This window comes from Leiobunum rupestre, chromosome 9 (assembly GCF_980474605.1).
Source record: "Leiobunum rupestre chromosome 9, qqLeiRupe1.1.hap1, whole genome shotgun sequence".
In the NCBI taxonomy this organism is placed as follows: Eukaryota; Metazoa; Arthropoda; class Arachnida; order Opiliones; family Sclerosomatidae; genus Leiobunum; species Leiobunum rupestre.
Genome location: NC_143392.1, coordinates 42719708 through 42732341, shown reverse-complemented (window position 1 = coordinate 42732341; position 12634 = coordinate 42719708). Strand labels below are relative to the sequence as shown.

Here is a 12634-nt window from a genome sequence, read left to right as displayed (position 1 = left end):
GATTTCGAATCAGAAGATTGCATGTTCGAGTCCTGCCGCGGACGAGCTTCATAATGATTTCCCTAGATTGTTTAGCTCACTTTGTTTATACAATGTCTGACTACGTCATAACACCGTCCACGTGGCCTAATGGATAAGGCGTCTGACTTCGAATCAGAAGATTGCAGAATCGAGTCCTGCCGCGGACGAGCTTCATAACGATTACCCTAGATTGTTTAGTTTACATTTTTTATACAATGTCTGATTAGGTCATAACACCGTCCACGTGGCCTAATGGATAAGGCATCTGACTTCGAATCAGAAGATTGCAGGTTCGAGTCCTGCCGCGGACGAGCTTCATAATGATTTCCCTAGATTGTTTAGCTTACATTTTTTATACAATGTCTGATTACGTAATAACACCGTCCACGTGGCCTAATGGATAAGGCGTCTGACTTCGAATCAGAAGATTGCAGGTTCGAGTGCTGCCGCGGACGAGCTTCATAATGATTTCCCTAGATTGTTTAGCTTACATTTTTTATACAATGTCTGATTACGTCATAACAAAGTCCACGTGGCCGAATGGATAAGGCGTCTGACTTCGAATCAGAAGATTGCAGGTTCGAGTCCTGCCGCGGACGAGCTTCATAGTGATTTCCCTAGATTGTTTAGCTTACATTTGTTATACAATGTCTGATTACGTCATAACACCGTCCACGTGGCCTAATGGATAAGGCGTCTGACTTCGAATCAGATGATTGCAGGTTCGAGTCCTGCAGCGGACGAGCTTCATAACGATTACCCTAGATTGTTTAGCTTACATTTTTTAAACAATGTCTGATTACGTCATTACACCGTCCACGTGGCCTAATTGATAAGGCGTCTGACTTAGAATCAGAAGATTGCAGGTTAGAGTCCTGCCGCGGACGAGCTTCATAACGATTACCCTAGATTGTTTAGCTTACATTTTTTATACAATGTCTGATTACGTCATAATACCGTCCACGTGGCCTAATGGATTAGGCGTCTGACTTCGAATCAGAAGATTGCAGGTTCGAGTCCTGCCGCGGACGAGCTTCATAATGATTTCCCTAGATTGTTTAGCTAACTTTGTTTATACAATGTCTGAATACGTGATAACACCATCCACGTGGCCCAATGGATAAGGCGTCTGACTTCGAATCAGAAGATTGCAGGTTCGAGTCCTGCCGCGGACGAGCTTCATAATGATTTCCCTAGATTGTTTAGCTCACTTTGTTTATACAATGTCTGATTACGTCATAACACAGTCCACGTCGCCTAATGGATAAGGCGTCTGACGTCGAATCAGAAGGTTGCAGTTTCGAGTCCTGCAGCGGACGAGCTTCTTAAACGATTACCCTAGATTGTTTAGCTTACATTTTTTATACAATGTCTGATTACGTCATAACACCGTCCACGTGGCCTAATGGATAAGGCGTCTGACTTCGAATCCGAAGATTGCAGGTTCGAGTGCTGCCGCGGACGAGCTTCATAATGATTTCCCTAGATTGTTTAGCTTACATTTTTTATACAATGTCTGATTACGTCATAACACCGTCCACGTGGCCTAATGGATAAGGCGTCTGACTTCGAATCAGAAGATTGCAGGTTCGAGTCCTGCCGCGGACGAGCTTCATAACGATTACCCTAGATTGTTTAGCTTACATTTTTTAAACAATGTCTGATTACGTCATTACACCGTCCACGTGGCCTAATTGATAAGGCGTCTGACTTAGAATCAGAAGATTGCAGGTTAGAGTCCTGCCGCGGACGAGCTTCATAACGATTACCCTAGATTGTTTAGCTTACATTTTTTATACAATGTCTGATTACGTCATAATACCGTCCACGTGGCCTAATGGATAAGGCGTCTGACTTCGAATCAGAAGATTGCAGGTTCGAGTCCTGCCGCGGACGAGCTTCATAATGATTTCCCTAGATTGTTTAGCTAACTTTGTTTATACAATGTCTGAATACGTGATAACACCATCCACGTGGCCCAATGGATAAGGCGTCTGACTTCGAATCAGAAGATTGCAGGTTCGAGTCCTGCCACGGACGAGCTTCATAATGATTTCCCTAGATTGTTTAGCTCACTTTGTTTATACAATGTCTGATTACGTCATAACACAGTCCACGTGGCCTAATGGATAAGGCGTCTGACTTCGAATCAGAAGATTGCAGTTTCGAGTCCTGCAGCGGACGAGCTTCTTAAACGATTACCCTAGATTGTTTAGCTTACATTTTTTATACAATGTCTGATTACGTCATAACACCGTCCACGTGGCCTAATGGATAAGGCGTCTGACTTCGAATCCGAAGATTGCACGTTCGAGTGCTGCCGCGGACGAGCTTCATAATGATTTCCCTAGATTGTTTAGCTTACATTTTTTATACAATGTCTGATTACGTCATAACACCGTCCACGTGGCCTAATGGATAAGGCGTCTGACTTCGAATCCGAAGATTGCAGGTTCGAGTGCTGCCGCGGACGAGTTTCATAATGATTACCCTAGATTGTTTAGCTTACATTTTTTATACAATGTCTGATTACTTCATAACACCGTCCACGTTACATAATGGATAAGGCGTCTGACTCCGAATCAGAAGATTGCAGGTTCGAGTCCTGCCGCGTACGAGCTTCATAGTGATTTCCCTAGATTGTTTAGCTTACATTTTTTAAACAAAGTCTGAATCCGTGATAACACCGTCCACGTGGCCTAATGGATAAGGCGTCTGACTTCGAATCAGAAGATTGCAGGTTCGAGTCCTGCCGCGGACGAGCTTCATAATGATTTTCCTAGATTGTTTAGCTTACATTTTTTATACAATGTCTGATTACGTCATAACACAGTCCACGTGGCCGAATGGATAAGGCGTCTGATTTCGAATCAGAAGATTGCAGGTTCGAGTCCTGCCGCGACGAGCCTCATAATGATTTCCCTAGATTGTTTAGCTTACATTTTTTATACAATGTCTGATTACGTAATAACACCGTCCACGTGGCCTAATGGATAAGGCGTCTGATTACGAATCAGAAGATTGCATGTTCGAGTCCTGCCGCGGACGAGCTTCATAATGATTTCCCTAGATTGTTTAGCTCACTTTGTTTATACAATGTCTGAATACGTCATAACACCGTCCACGTGGCCTAATGGATAAGGCGTCTGACTTCGAATCCGAAGATTGCAGGTTCGAGTGCTGCCGCGGACGAGTTTCATAATGATTACCCTAGATTGTTTAGCTTACATTTTTTATACAATGTCTGATTACTTCATAACACCGTCCACGTGGCCTAATGGATAAGGCGTCTGACTTCGAATCCGAAGATTGCAGGTTCGAGTGCTGCCGCGGACGAGTTTCATAATGATTACCCTAGATTGTTTAGCTTACATTTTTTATACAATGTCTGATTACGTCATAACACCGTCCACGTGGCCTAATGGATAAGGCGTCTGACTTCGAATCCGAAGATTGCAGGTTCGAGTGCTGCCGCGGACGAGTTTCATAATGATTACCCTAGATTGTTTAGCTTACATTTTTTATACAATGTCTGATTACTTCATAACACCGTCCACGTTACATAATGGATAAGGCGTCTGACTTCGAATCAGAAGATTGCAGGTTCGAGTCCTGCCGCGTACGAGCTTCATAGTGATTTCCCTAGATTGTTTAGCTTACATTTTTTATACAATGTCTGATTACTTCATAACACCGTCCACGTGGCCTAATGGATAAGGCGTCTGACTTCGAATCAGAAGATTGCAGGTTCGAGTCCTGCCGCGGACGAGCTTCATAATGATTTTCCTAGATTGTTTAGCTTACATTTTTTATACAATGTCTGATTACGTCATAACACAGTCCACGTGGCCGAATGGATAAGGCGTCTGATTTCGAATCAGAAGATTGCAGGTTCGAGTCCTGCCGCGACGAGCCTCATAATGATTTCCCTAGATTGTTTAGCTTACATTTTTTATACAATGTCTGATTACGTAGTAACACCGTCCACGTGGCATAATGGATAAGGCGTCTGATTACGAATCAGAAGATTGCATGTTCGAGTCCTGCCGCGGACGAGCTTCATAATGATTTCCCTAGATTGTTTAGCTCACTTTGTTTATACAATGTCTGAATACGTCATAACACCGTCCACGTGAGTAGAGAATAACTAAATATGAACATGTAAATCCAAGATGGCCGCCAAGATGGCCGACAAAACAACCCCCCCACCCCCCAAAAATATTTTCAAAAATTAAAAAATTTTTGTCCTTGGAAAAATCGAAAAACATATTTTTGTTTTCAAATTTCACCTTGAAGATAATCTTTGACCTCGACGCCTGACACCTGTACACAACCACTAAGCCTCGGTCTATCAAATCAACAAGTTTGGTCACGATCGGACAAGGTCGAACCGAGATATCGGCGGTAATATGTAACCCCACCAAATACTTATGTTAATTTACTTTTGGTGTCATTTTTTCGTTTTTTTCGTTTTTTCGCCGTTTAAAATGCTAATTAGTTATTTGCGAGATGGGGAAACGAATTCGCGACCTTCGCTTTATACCCTTGGCGGTTTTGGCCCCACCCAAAATACTTTAAACAGCTAATAAACGTGTCTAAACTTGCAATAATAACTATTTCTATAAATAATAATTGTTTTTACATTTAAAAGTCAAAGGATATGTGTAAGCGTAAGACGTCTCAAAAATCGAGCTCTTTAAAGGTTAAAAAAATGAAGTTATTTATGGGGAAACCAGAAATTAAATGCAAATCGACTACCGAGAATCCTTGTTATTATAATGAGCCATGTCGCAAACACGCTTTTAATTTCTTTGATAATTTAAACTTTAATGTTAAATGCTGGATTTGTCAAGAACAATGTCTTGACAAGACAATTTTTAAACAACACTTAATGGATCACTTATCGAGTAGTTATAAAAATCAAATTCGTATTGATGTTTGCGATTGTCTTCATTCAAAGAAACCAGAATATACAACCAAAGAAGAAATATTAGACGATCAAATTATTGATTATTTAAACGAGTTTAACGTAAAACATCAAGAATGGTTAAACGAGTTTGTTAATGGTACTGGAACTCCAAAGAAAATTCAACGTAAAAAAAAGACAACTGGTATTAAGTCCGAAGAAACTTTAAATTCAACAATAAAATCAAATGTTGTATTTCCACCAGACTTTGTCATGCCATCTGATGAGCAGATGGAAGCAATTATTTTTTTTCAAGAATATTGTAAAAATAATCAAATTTTAACTCTTAATCAAGTTGAAACACCCATTGAGGTTTTGGAAAATCTTGAACAAACTTGTCAAATGATTGAAAATATGTAGAATAAAGATGATTTTCTAATATATTGTGATTATTTTTTTCCTACGTAAAAATAGATATTTTAACTCTTTCATGTTAAGGTTTAGCGTGGTAGATCGGTAGCGTTGCAGGACGTTATTCAAACAGTCTCAAGTTCAAATCACAATCCTTTCGATCTATCACGCTAAATCTTTTATTAGTATAAAACGAGATGTCGCCCAACTGAAACTGTCATTATAAAGATGTCAAGTTTCGTAGTATTTCTACCTTCGAACGCATCACCCGATATTTACCCGGAAAATACACCTTCTAGCTTTAAAGTTCAATTAGCAAAACCTTTAAATTTTAATAATGAAAAATGGTCTTGCGCATTAGCAGAAATAATTCTTCCTGAAACTTATTCGAATATAACAAATGAGTATTCGCATTTCCAAGTAGGGCACGTGTCAGATGTTATTTCACCCGAAGAAAATCAATGGGATTATATTAAAATTGAAATTCCACCAAAACGTTACGAGGGTGATCTAGATCGAAATAAGAATAATATTCCAACATCTCTTCAAAATAATATACTCAACGAGTTTGCTAAAACTATTGAGGCCAATCAATCACTTAAAGGAAAAATACATATGAATACGGTAAAAGTTGACGAAAACGAAGACAGTTCAAAATTAAAAATACAGTTACAAAAAGATGTGCAAGTAAAAATACCTCAAGCATCGCCCCTAGCATCTGTTCTGGAATTTCGAGAAAATGATTTTGTCGACAGTGATTATCTTTCTAATTATCCTCTCTCGAATCACGCTAAAACTATTTCCTTAACTTACGCAACAAATTTTATCGAAGTACGAATTAAAAAGGCGTTAGTTGTGAATAAATATCAACAAAAATATTTACCACGACAAATTCCCGTGGAAGAAATACAAGCACAACCCAGGAGAAAAAAACAGAAAATTAACAAGAAACCGAAACTAAAACCAGAAGTGAAACAAGAGGAAAAACCAAAACTTGAACCAAAAACAAATTTAGAAGAAAAGTCAAATTTTAAACTAGAAGAAAATATAAACAACATTTTACCAACAGAACCTTTAATTCTAAATATTAATGAAGACGTCAACCAACCAGAAGATTTAAATCCTTCCGAAGAAAATAATCTACCAAGTTCTCTCCCAATACCCATTAAGCCACCATCTCAGCCTGTTATTAAACAAATACAATGGAATAATTACGCGATTGTTTTTGAAGCGGTCAGATATGAGGGAGAAAGACAATATAATAATGAAATTCAACCGTTCACATTACACTTAATTATACGTGATTTATTAGAACGATGTAAACCAAGACAGTTTGACGGATTAAAAACAGCGATATCTTCCGATGATGAAGATAATTTATATTTTAATTTAGAAATACCGGTAGGAATGGAAATTAAATTTCAAAATCCATTAGCAGATCTTTTTAAAATTCCAACAGACACTTATTTTACGGGTATTCAAAAATTTGGCCCGCTAAATAATTTAAATAATATTACTTTTAATTCGCGTACTAATTTTATCGACATACGTATTGAGACAACAAAAATACCGCAATTTGAGCAGGAAGATTGGGCTTTCTATTCCGTATCAATCATACAACCTTTTTTATTTGAAGGTCAGAGAGATGATTTTGGAAATATTATCCCATTATCTTTGCATAGGCAATTAAAAAACGAGATTCAACAGGCGACTAACTTCCCCCCTTTAAATCGGTACGAAATTAGTTACGCAATAGAAGAAATAAATCGAGGTCATTACTTGAGAATTTCATTTCCTAGAGATCTACAAATTGCCTTCACTGGGAGATTAGCAAATATTTTTAATATAAACGCGCCAGAATTTCAAAATGGTGTAATTAGCAGTAAAAATCCTTTAAAAGTGTATGAGGAAAAATTTATGTCAGATGAAGAATCGGTTATAGATTTTAGGTACAATAAAAATATTCCAATCGAACACCCTAACTGGGAAAATGACAGTTATACGTTTGAACGAAACTATTACGAGGCTGATAAAGATTTAGGCGGGAATTTTATACCGTTATCTCTTCATTTCAAAATTTTGAATGAACTTCAAAAATATTTTGATTCGCATATCTCACTTAAGGCGGGTTTTTTTATTTTCAAAGAAAATGGAAATTATTATTTTCAAATTGAATTAATGAGTGGGTTGGAAATTAAAATATTCGGTCCTCTAGCAGACCTCTTACAAATTGAGTACAAAGTAGATTATATATCCTCAGTTTATAAAAGCAAAGCATTAGACCCTCTTCAAATTAGATTAGAAATAGATAATACGACTAATTTTATAATTTTTCGAAATGATTTAAACAGAGTTGAGAATAGTCGACGACAAAAACGTGATATTGATTTCCACAATTACGAACATGGTAAAAATAATAAACTAAATATTGTAGACAAATTCCATTGTCGAATTCCAACTGGTGTGTACCACACTATTGATGATATTTTATTAGCAATGAAACAATCATTGCCACATCAGAGTTGGGCTAAATTCGAGTTTAATTTTAATTCAGATTCGACAGTTTCAGTTAAAGGTTTGGGTGGAAACAGTTTTTTAACCTTTCCAATAGATAACCCCAAACTCGGGAGAATGTTAGGTTTTTCAAACAATCAAATTGAAAGGCCTCTTTTTAACGAAATAGGCATGTACCCCGCAGATCTCAACCACGGAATATCCGGAATTTATGTCTATACAAATATTATACAACCTATAATAACAGGACACACTAATACCCCCCTGCTGAGAATTATCAAATTAAACGAAAATAAAAATCGAGCACAGGTTGAAAGATTTCATTTTTTAGACCATTTTCCAGTTCTCTACGATCAAATACAGACTATAGAAATTTCTTTAAGGTCGGATTACGGTGAACTCCTGCCATATAAAACAGGCAAGACTATTATTAAATTAATATTTAAAAGACTGGATGCTTAGTCTAAAGTACACTTAAAACAAGCTCATCATGGAAAGATATTATCATCATTATGTTCAAACAGGACGCGGATATAACATCTTTCGAGGAAGTCAATATCAGACTGGTCGTGGATTTGGCGCAATTTTTAAAAGTTTAGCAAGATTCGTAACACCTCTTTTTCGACCCGTAGCTAAATCACTCGGTATTCAAGGGTTGGTTATGGGGAAGAGAATTATGGACGATGTTGCTGCAGGTCAAAATTTTAAGGAGTCGTTAAAAAAAATAGTAAAATTGCTGGAACAAATCTTTTAAATAGTCTCGGTGATACCATATAAAATACACAAAAAGGCTCTGGAGCTCGAAGAGTAAAGAAGCGCAAATCAAAATTACGCAATAAGCAAAGAAAACGCAAGAGAACAAAAACCGATTTTCTTGACTAAAGCATTATGCCTCAATTTGAATCTATGTGTTCGGAGTTGGAGCTTTTTAACGAACCCCTGATTAATGGTAATATTGAGGGGAATAAATTTGTAGACTATTTCCCTATAGCTCCCTTGTCTAATGCTACACAGATTGATTTTTCTATCCCCGGGGGAGATTATTATATTGACATGTCAAACTTGATGCTTAAAATTCGAATTCGGGTTAAAAAAGAACAAAACGGTGTTTTAATAGATATACCTGCAGCCGAAAAAAAAGTATCATTATGCAATCTTCCATTGCATTCTATTTTTAGCCAAATAGACGTGTTTATGAATGAGACTTTAGTACAATCTAGCAACAACTGCTACCCATATTTAGCATATTTAGCAACAGTTTTAAATTTTGATAAAGGCGCCAAACAATCTTACAAAACCGCCGAGGGCTATTACGAAGACGGGTTTTGCGACCCAACGCTAGCGTTTAACGATGTTCATAAAGATAAAAAAAATAATGGAATTTTAAAAAGAAGTAAAGATATTGCGGGATCGAAACTTTGTGAATATATGGGAAGACTTCATGTAGACTCTTGTAAAATAGACAAATTTCTTTTAAACAAAGTGAATTTAAGAATTCGACTCTTGAAAAATTCCGATGAATTTATAATTATATCACAAGAAGATGTTAATATCAAATATAGATTAATTATCGAAGACGCTGTTCTTACTGCTAAACATATTATCGTAAATCCAGATCTACAGCTGGCACATAATGCTATATTGCACAAACAGAGGGCTTTGTACGATCTAACACAAACTGTTGTTAAAACTCTGACAATTTCAGCAGGCGCGAGCGATTTCGTGAAGTCAAATATTTTTTTAGGTAAAATTCCAAATCGGGTAATAATCGGAATGGTAAACAATTCTGCTTACAACGGGTCTAGTCGAGAAAATCCCTTTCAATTTAACCATAATAATCTCTCGTTCTTACAACTTTCATTAGACGACCAGAATATACCAGAAACTGCTCTAACTCCAGATTTTAATAAAAACCTCTATACTCGGTCGTATTATTCACTATTCTCGGCAATGGATTTAATTGGAAATAACTCTGGTAATTGTATTGATTACGAAAATTATAAAAACGGTAATACATTATTCGCGTTTGATTTAACTTACGATTCCTCGGCAAACTCTAACAACCTCTCAATTCAACGAAATGGTAGTTTACGTATGGTAATGAAGTTTGCTTCCCCCTTAACTAATATTCAAAACATAATTATTATTGGAGAATACGAAAACCGATTTGTCATTAACCAAGAGCGTCAAGTTACGTATATTACGGAATAAAATCAATCAACGAGGGCAAAGATTGATTAGTTGTTTCGCGAAATCGTAGTGGTAAAGATGTCTCGAACTCACAGTCTCTCACCCAAACAAGAAGTAACGGTGCTAGGATATGTAAATCCATCCATCAAAATTTACCGACTAGACACTTGCGCCGAATTTGAACTGAATTTAGAAGCCTGGCAATCTCTATTCACATTCGAAAAGGAAATAACTGATTTTTTTGAAGACCAAGTTGCTAGTTTTCACACCTGGCTTCCGCTTGAAGGTTCAAAGATAAAAATCGACTGTTTCAAGGGACAAAAGGAAAAACTCGTCGATGTGCGTGCTTGTGCCAGAGGAAAAAACCATTTGTATCATCTTTTCTATTCTACAAATTATGGTTTTAATCTCAACCAAGCAGGGTGGAAAAGATTAAAACATTGTAAACATACAATTGATCAGGAGATTAATTTAATTTTGTCGGCAAAAAATATTATGCGTGACATAATTGTACATGAGCTTACGGATAAAATGTTTGAAATTACCGAAAATTGTGAGAATCCGCATTGTAAATCTTCGATTGCTCACGATGTCTCTTGTAAACTAGGATTTAGCACAAATTTTGAAGACCGAGTGGAAAATATGATATTAATAGCTATCCCCCAATTAAACTACGATCATATTGTTGTAAGATTCCAAAAGGAATTTGGACTTGATCCCTTAATAGTAGAAAGTCAATTATATTTTGATATTGTACAAAATGTTTCAAACTTAAAATGCGATTTAATTTATTAAAATAAAAACTTTTACTATAATCTGTTTTTATTATTTCTATTCACACATTTAAAGATGGTGTTGTCAAAAACAGACAAACAATTAAGTAAAGTTTATTACGATGTTGAAAACCCATACAGTTATTCTGACAGTGTTACTTTAAGAAAAAAATTTCCCAAAATTTCGAAAAAAGAAATTAAAAATTTTCTCAGTAAACAACCAACCTACACACAACACAGAGCTAGGAGGTTAAATTTTAAACGTAACAAATTATATGTAACGACGATTGATGAGACATTTATGGCCGATTTATTAGACCTCCCTATTTTACAAACTTTTAATAAAAAGTACCGCTATACGTTATTAGTTCAGGACATTCTAAGCAAATTCGCTTTCATTCTGCCAATTAAAAATAAAACCTCGAGCGAGATTGTGAAGGCCTTTAGAGAGATTTTCAAAAAACGGGTACCCCTTAATTTATGTACCGACGCAGGGACAGAATTTCGAAACGCCCCATTTCGCGCTCTCTTAAAACGTTATAACATACAACATTACCTCACGTACTCCGAGAAAAAAGCTTCTATGGTCGAGAGACTCGTTCGCACGGTAAAATCTAAAATTTTTAAAATAATTACCAAGACCGGCGATTTACACTATCTTAATAAACTACCATTAATTGCAAAAGCTTATAACGCTCGAAAACATTCAACAACGGGAATCGCCCCTAAAGATGTCAATAAAAACAATGAATCGGCAATTTGGGAAAAAAACTATGGCAATCTTAGTATGATTGGAAAGGCAAGTTTAAAAATTGGGGATAAAGTTCGATTAGCAGTTGCAAAAACAACATTTGATAAGGCATACAAGGGAACGTTTACAGCCGAAATATTTGAAATTCATAGAGTAATTACGAGAGATCCCTGTATGTATATTGTGAAAGATTTGACCGGCAATATAATTAAAGGAGCTTTTTACGCTCAAGAAATAGTTAAAATTCAAGTGTAAAGCGCTACAGTCTTTATTCAACAATTTGTTATCCATGGGTAAAGTTCACATTCTCCTGGGTCTCGCGATTGTAATATTTGGTGTTAGTGCCACAATAGTTTCCTCCGCGATGAAATTTAAAAAAAGAAGTCCAGAATACAGCTTAGATATTGGAATTTGCGACAAAGCCTTTAATTTAGGAAGAGACACGTACCTTGTAAAATGTAACGAAACTTTTGACGTGCGACATTTTAAAAAAGAAGACGGTAGTTTAAAACCATCTATCAGAGGAATCAACTTAACAAAAGATCAATATGAGAAATTATGCATTTTGACAGTGACGTGAAAGATGAATACTAATCAAATCCAAGCTATACTTAAGTGTGACCCCCGTTCGAGAGATAAATTTATCGGAGTGTTTCCCGCTAATAGATTACCAAAAGTTCCAATTAAAAAAAAATCATATTGTTTCGTAATCAACACCGATCCCGATACGCTTCCAGGGTCTCATTGGACGGCTGTTTACAAATCGGGCGACACTCTGGACTTTTTTTGTTCTCTAGGAAGATCACATCGTGACTATGGATTTTTGCTAGAGCGATATAGCAAGCGTATTCGACACAATACTCATAAATTTCAATCAAATAAAAGCCAAAACTGCGGACCACATGTGATTTATTTTCTAACCTCGAGATGTATGGGGATTTCTTACAGTAAAATAATTAACGAATTGTATAATTTCGATTTAAAAAGAAACGATAGTTTAGCGTTGTTGAATATATGTATTCATTTGATGAAAGAGTGGAAACGAAATAAATCGATTTGTTTAAAATA

General features: G+C 36.4%; 13 non-coding genes across 13 annotated transcripts; all 13 read left to right on the top strand.

The window, feature by feature from the left end:
• Positions 1-259: 259 nt before the first annotated feature.
• On the top strand, positions 260-332 carry TRNAR-UCG (transfer RNA arginine (anticodon UCG)). Its single transcript has one exon. It is a non-coding gene; the product is annotated as a tRNA-Arg (tRNA).
• A 71-nt stretch (positions 333-403) lies between these two features.
• On the top strand, positions 404-476 carry TRNAR-UCG (transfer RNA arginine (anticodon UCG)). The gene has a single exon. It is a non-coding gene; the product is annotated as a tRNA-Arg (tRNA).
• A 71-nt stretch (positions 477-547) lies between these two features.
• On the top strand, positions 548-620 carry TRNAR-UCG (transfer RNA arginine (anticodon UCG)). The gene has a single exon. It is a non-coding gene; the product is annotated as a tRNA-Arg (tRNA).
• A 71-nt stretch (positions 621-691) lies between these two features.
• Positions 692-764, top strand: TRNAR-UCG (transfer RNA arginine (anticodon UCG)). Its single transcript has one exon. It is a non-coding gene; the product is annotated as a tRNA-Arg (tRNA).
• A 71-nt stretch (positions 765-835) lies between these two features.
• Positions 836-908, top strand: TRNAL-UAG (transfer RNA leucine (anticodon UAG)). The gene has a single exon. It is a non-coding gene; the product is annotated as a tRNA-Leu (tRNA).
• Positions 909-979: 71 nt separating this feature from the next.
• Positions 980-1052, top strand: TRNAR-UCG (transfer RNA arginine (anticodon UCG)). Its single transcript has one exon. It is a non-coding gene; the product is annotated as a tRNA-Arg (tRNA).
• Positions 1053-1123: 71 nt separating this feature from the next.
• Positions 1124-1196, top strand: TRNAR-UCG (transfer RNA arginine (anticodon UCG)). The gene has a single exon. It is a non-coding gene; the product is annotated as a tRNA-Arg (tRNA).
• Positions 1197-1556: 360 nt separating this feature from the next.
• On the top strand, positions 1557-1629 carry TRNAR-UCG (transfer RNA arginine (anticodon UCG)). The gene has a single exon. It is a non-coding gene; the product is annotated as a tRNA-Arg (tRNA).
• A 71-nt stretch (positions 1630-1700) lies between these two features.
• On the top strand, positions 1701-1773 carry TRNAL-UAG (transfer RNA leucine (anticodon UAG)). The gene has a single exon. It is a non-coding gene; the product is annotated as a tRNA-Leu (tRNA).
• A 71-nt stretch (positions 1774-1844) lies between these two features.
• TRNAR-UCG (transfer RNA arginine (anticodon UCG)) lies at positions 1845-1917 on the top strand. The gene has a single exon. It is a non-coding gene; the product is annotated as a tRNA-Arg (tRNA).
• A 792-nt stretch (positions 1918-2709) lies between these two features.
• On the top strand, positions 2710-2782 carry TRNAR-UCG (transfer RNA arginine (anticodon UCG)). The gene has a single exon. It is a non-coding gene; the product is annotated as a tRNA-Arg (tRNA).
• Positions 2783-2996: 214 nt separating this feature from the next.
• On the top strand, positions 2997-3069 carry TRNAR-ACG (transfer RNA arginine (anticodon ACG)). The gene has a single exon. It is a non-coding gene; the product is annotated as a tRNA-Arg (tRNA).
• Positions 3070-3716: 647 nt separating this feature from the next.
• TRNAR-UCG (transfer RNA arginine (anticodon UCG)) lies at positions 3717-3789 on the top strand. The gene has a single exon. It is a non-coding gene; the product is annotated as a tRNA-Arg (tRNA).
• The last annotated feature ends 8845 nt before the right edge of the window (positions 3790-12634 follow it).